This window comes from Nylanderia fulva, unplaced genomic scaffold (assembly GCF_048542155.1).
Source record: "Nylanderia fulva isolate GAGA-0341 unplaced genomic scaffold, ASM4854215v1 Scaffold140, whole genome shotgun sequence".
NCBI classification, from domain to species: domain Eukaryota; kingdom Metazoa; phylum Arthropoda; class Insecta; order Hymenoptera; family Formicidae; genus Nylanderia; species Nylanderia fulva.
Genome location: NW_028189623.1, coordinates 39866 through 45865, shown reverse-complemented (window position 1 = coordinate 45865; position 6000 = coordinate 39866). Strand labels below are relative to the sequence as shown.

The 6000-nt window shown below is 27.8% G+C and overlaps 1 pseudogene; it reads left to right on the top strand.

Annotated features, from left to right (window-relative positions):
* Nucleotides 1-568: 568 nt before the first annotated feature.
* LOC146724266 (uncharacterized) lies at nt 569-1431 on the top strand (annotated as a pseudogene).
* The last annotated feature ends 4569 nt before the right edge of the window (nt 1432-6000 follow it).

Genomic DNA, 6000 nt, shown 5'->3' with positions numbered 1-6000 from the left:
CGTTTACGTTGTATATTGTTTCTCTAATGGAATGAGAATTTAATTATTAATAAATCTTTGTATCTTATGTAATTTTGCTCGTTTAGTTGGCCTACAATATTTATTTATTTTTTAATAATTAACATAATTTTACAGATTGCTTTTAAAATCCTTACAAATGGAATGCAAGAAACAAACTGAAGGGACTCTTTCAAAAGAACAACCAACGCAGAGTTTGAAAAATACAAAGCAAGATGAGTCAATTAGTAAAAATAAGCAAGACAGCGTAATAGAGGAATCTGATTTAATAACAGATTTCAATAATAAGTGTGATAGTTGTAATGGACAGAATGATAGTGATACCGTTGAAGATAATTATAAAAAAAATAGAGACTTAAACATTGATGCAGTAATTTCATGTGCAAGCGTTAGTATTGATAAAGAAAATGGAATTCTCAACGCAGAGGAATCATCAGCATTAGAAGACATTAGTTTACAAAATGTAGATGCAAGTGTTGCGCAACAAAAAGTTTTATCTGAAACTGAATTTAAATTTTGTACTGATTTATTAAAAAGTGATTCAATTAATTTAATGTCCCTAATAAAAAGTGATGAGCAGTTAATAGCATTCACTGGAATAAATCATAATCTGTTAAGTAGCTTAACAGCAGCAGTGAAATTATGTGAAAAAAGTCAGTACACAAGCAAGTTTTCTAATTCAGTGGAGGATAGAATAGTATTGTGTTTATGCAAACTTCGATTAAATTTGTCTTTTTCTTCTTTAGCAGTACTATTTGGTTTAAATAGAAAAAGTTGCGCAAAACATTTTTATTATATGGTTCAAATATTATCTGCCATTTAAAAAAAAGTCATATACTAGCCTTCAAAAGAAGAAATTATGAAAAGTATGCCAAAATGTTTTAAAAATTTTAAACAAACTGGTATTGTATTAGATTGTATAGAAATACCAATAGAGAGACCTACTTGCTTGAAATGTCGCTTAAAATTATATTCACACTACAAAGGATGTGAAACTGAAATTATTAATAGGCATAACACCTTCTGGGCTAATAACTTTTTGAGTGAAGCTTATGGTGGTCGAGCATCTGATAAAACAATTTTTAATCAAAGCAAAATAATTGATAAAATAGATGAGACAAGAGATGCAATCATGAGGATAAGGGTTTCAACATTGAAATGGAAAGTCTAGAAAATAATGTGCAATTAATAATTCCACCAAAACTTGGACAAAAAATTCAATTAAAAGCAAATGAAGTAGCACATACTAATAAAATTGTAGCAGCTCGTGTACATGTTGAACGAACTATTCAAAGATTTAAAATGTTTAAAATAGTTAAAAACAAAATTTCATGGACATTGATTCCTTACATAGATGGAATTTGCACTATTATTGCTGGACTTACATTATATTTATTATTTACCTTTTATTAATTGTACAAAAAAATTTTGTAATAATTTAAATAGTTGTTTTAGTGTGTAATAAATAAATTTTTTTTCTCTTATTTGTAAACTTTTATTATTCAAAACTATGAAAAACACACACATTGCTTTCAACAAATGTTAAAACGTATTCAAATACAAAGTATAAAAATATTAGCAGCACAGGAAATTAATCTAATAACATTTCTTTCTTATTGAATAAATATTACATGTAATATCACAAATAATCATCACATTTTTATAATTTTTTTTTATAAAGCGTTTTTCCACTATTTTAATTGCTATTTATTACAATAAAAATTAGTGTTTTTAATAAAAAGTATACAACTTTTAAATATAAACTATATACAATATGAACAACAACTTAAACTAATAATTAATACAAAGTATTATATTTTAAACGAAAATATTCTGGTTATAATAATAATAACGAACAAAATAAATTAAAATAATTAATAATTTACGCTTAAAACTTTTTAACTTAAATCCAATATTCTATGTAATTATTATAGTGTTCTATCTACGCTTTTTGAGTCTTTAGAATTATGATTTTTATTACATAAATGCTTTAAAATTTCCATAAAATACAGGGTGATTCAGGAGGAAAGGTAAAGATTTTAGTGGGTGATAGTATAGATAGGCAAATGCGAACAAAAAATGTCCTATTAACATGTGTCTTATTTTTATTTTTATTTTTATTTTTATTTTTATTACATAAAAGAACGTCAAGATGACCTTAGAAGAGCTACACGTAGTACAGTCAAAAGAATTAGAAAGTGTATTGAAGTCGGAGGTGGCATTTTTGAAAATCAACTTTGAACTTAGTCATTTGCGTCTACTTTTGTTTGTGCCTTTGACTTTTTTCTGCTGTGAGTGGTTTATTGTAACCAATAAAAATAAGACACATGTTAATACAACATTTTTTGTTCGCATTTGCCTATACTATCACCCACTAAAATCTTTACCTTTCCTCCTGAATCACCCTGTATACTATTTGAAGTTTTTAGGTATGTATTCATTTAATACTACCTCACTATTATATTCAACATTTATAATTACACAATTATCATCTAATGATGAGTAAACAACAAGATCGCATTTGTATATGTTACTTATAAACATTTCTAATTGGATTTGACAGTAATATGAATGTTTCTTTTTAATTCTAAAATTTTCAGAGCTTTGATCAATCCATGGGACATTAGCTATATTTCAGCTGCTCCCTGTTTTTCCCTACATAAGAAATTTTATCTCAATAATTTTTTTACCTATAACGATTCCATCTGAACTGTATCCCAACCATGGAATGACTGGATTTACTAATAGTCCTGTTTGCATTACCACTAATCTTGTGCACCGCTCATAACCTTTTCTAGCTTTCGGTTCCATTTGTGTGCCATATCTTATACTTGCATTTCCTTCAAATTTATTGTCTAAATGCTTCTTTATTTTAGTATTCCAATCTGGGTTTTTATTGTTTATATAAATTAAGAAAGAATATGCAGTACTGGCAGTGATCCTCTTTTTCTTTCGTGGAACCACCTATTGCTTTTTTGGGTTTGAGTATTACTGCATAATAAAACTGCATCTTCCACTGTGATACACACATTTTGTTCATAGAACTCTCTTTGTTGAAGAAGCATATTTTTCAAAGTAGTATTACAAATATTATTATTTTTCTGGAGAACATACAAAATTGTGTCTTCCTTGATGGGAAAATATATTTGTGCACTAAATAAAACTCTACAATCTTCATTTTTTATAACATTCATGCATGTTACAGCATTATTATTACAGAACTTCTGTACCCTTTAATAGTTTTACTTAATTCACTCTCTGGAGCTCCTATAAAGTTTTTTATATATTTTTTACGTATAAATTATATATACACATATACAGGGTGTCCGGTAATTGTCGCCTCAATCGTCGTGTGCAGGTAAAGTAAGTTAAACCGAATAGGAAAGTCTTTTACCGTTTTGCGATTTACGTAATAATTATTGAATTATTAAATAAGAAAGATCGGCCAATCCACGCGAATAGAAGCGCGCGACGAGAAGAGACGTCCTACTGTAACACGATACACGAAGATTTTTCGAACATGATTCGTAGACAGCCATCGTTCGTTCTTCCTTCCGCTTTGCAGCGCGCAAAACGGTAGAGGACTTTCCTATTCGGTTTAACTCACTTTACCTGCACACGATGGTTGAGGCGACAATTACCGGACACCCTGTATATATATATATATACAAGTTATATGTGAGTGTGTGTGTGCGTGTGTGTGTATGTGTATAACAGGCCTATCTATAATAATTATAATTGATTATAAAGTAAATAATCCTTTGTAATAAATAAATGATTTATATAAAAGTATTTTAGAGATTTTGAATATAATAATACTATTATTATCAAAACAGAGCAGTAGCTAGATGAGAATAAATCATATAAATCATTTATTTATTACAAAAAATTATCCACTGAAACTTTATAATCAATTATATTCATAAAAGATTATTATATATATAATATGATTTCGGTTTTTTTTCTCTCGGGAAAGCAAAACACCAATGGATTCATCTAAAAATGTAGAGATTTATTAATTTATGAAGTTTTCCTTTTTCAAACAATTTACAAAAGTGTTTACTAACCTAAAAATGTAGAGAATCGACAATTAAATGTTCATGCCCTCCTACTTCTTATCACTCATCGACAATAGTTTAACTCAATATACTTTATCAACTTTATAAACTCAACAAACTTTATCAACCTTATATAATATTACATTAATCAATAGCGAAAACCACGTGGAGCTCTTATTCTCTCCCCATCTCTCTCTCTCTCTCTCTCTCTCTCTCTCTCTCTTCAGTCGCGCCGTCCCTCATGCATCCAACACTTACCGACGCATGCGCAAAGCTTTCATATATTTTTAGATTATAAATTTAATTATTTTTATTTTGGCAATGTAGACTATTTAAAAAAAATTATTATATACGTGTGCATGTATGAAAGAATGCAATGTAGAAGAGAGAAAATAGACAGAGAGATAGAGACAGATAGATCGATAAATATTATACATAGATAAATAGATAGATAGACAGATAGACAGACATATAGATAGATAGATAGATAGGTAAATCGATAGATATTTCGATAGATAGACGACAGATTGCTAAATAAATCGATATATGTATGTGTATATATGCATATACAGGGTGTCCCAAAAAGATCGGAACACTGAAAAATCTCGAAAAGTATACGTTTTACAGAAAAAAGTTTCAGACAAAAGTTGTAAAAAATCTATTAATTGATCTTCTCAGTTTGACCTTGGATTGCGTTACCAAGATCAGAATAAGGTCACCTTGAATTTCTTAGATGGAATCCTTTATTTTTTATTACATATTCTTGTAGTTTATCTAGAGAGCTTTCCAAAACACTAATAAAATTATTTTTTATTGAGTACTCTTTGAGTTACAAAGGCTAACAATTTTTTGACATATAATGTAAAATATTTTTGTAAAATATTCAATTTTCGGTAATCATATCTTTTTTTGCACGGAATAATGAGACCAATGAATTGGTGTAAAAAAACAATTGCTTATAAAAAAAGTATGCTTGCTGCATATTGAATATTACATATTTTTTTTAACAATTATCTGTTTTTTTTATTGATCTTATTATACTGTGCAACAAAGTAGGTATGATTACCAAAAATGGAATATTTTACAAAGATATTTAATATTTTATGTCAAAAAATTGTTAGCTTCTAACCTTTATAACTCAAAGAGCACTCAATGAAAAATAATTTTATTATAGTGTTTTGGAAAGCTCTCGAGATAAGCTACAAGAATATATATTAAAAAATATAGGATTCCATCTAAGAAATTAGAGACATTATTCTGACCTTGGGAGCGCCGTCCAAGGTCAAATTGATAAGATTAGTAAATAGATTTTTTTCCCTACAATTTTTATCGGAAACTTTTTTCTGTAAAACGTATACTTTTCGAGATTGTTTAGTGTTCCGATCTTTTTGGGGCAACCTGTATATATTTATATTAGAATATCGCAAAAAATTTATAGATGGAGAAAATATTGAAAATTTCAAAATTATCTTTATTTTTAGAATGATCTCAAGAATACAAAGTTTCACTGTGGACATCAGTTGCAGGACACCCTGTATATACATACATACATACATAATACACACACACACACACACACACACATATATATATATATATTGTATATATGTATATATAAATGTATGTATGTATATATGTATCTATGTATAGGGTGTCCTGCAACTGATGTCCACAGTGAAACTTATATTTGTATTCTTGAGATCATTCTAAAAATAAACATGATTTTGAAATTTTCAAGATTTTCTCCATCTATAAATTTTTTGCGATATTCTAATAAATATAATGATACCCCCCCCCCCCCCTCATTCTTATTCAACATTTATGGGGTTCAATTTTTATAAAATTTTTTTACATAAATAAATATATATATATATTATATATATATGTATATATATATATTTATTTATGTAAAAAAATTTTATGA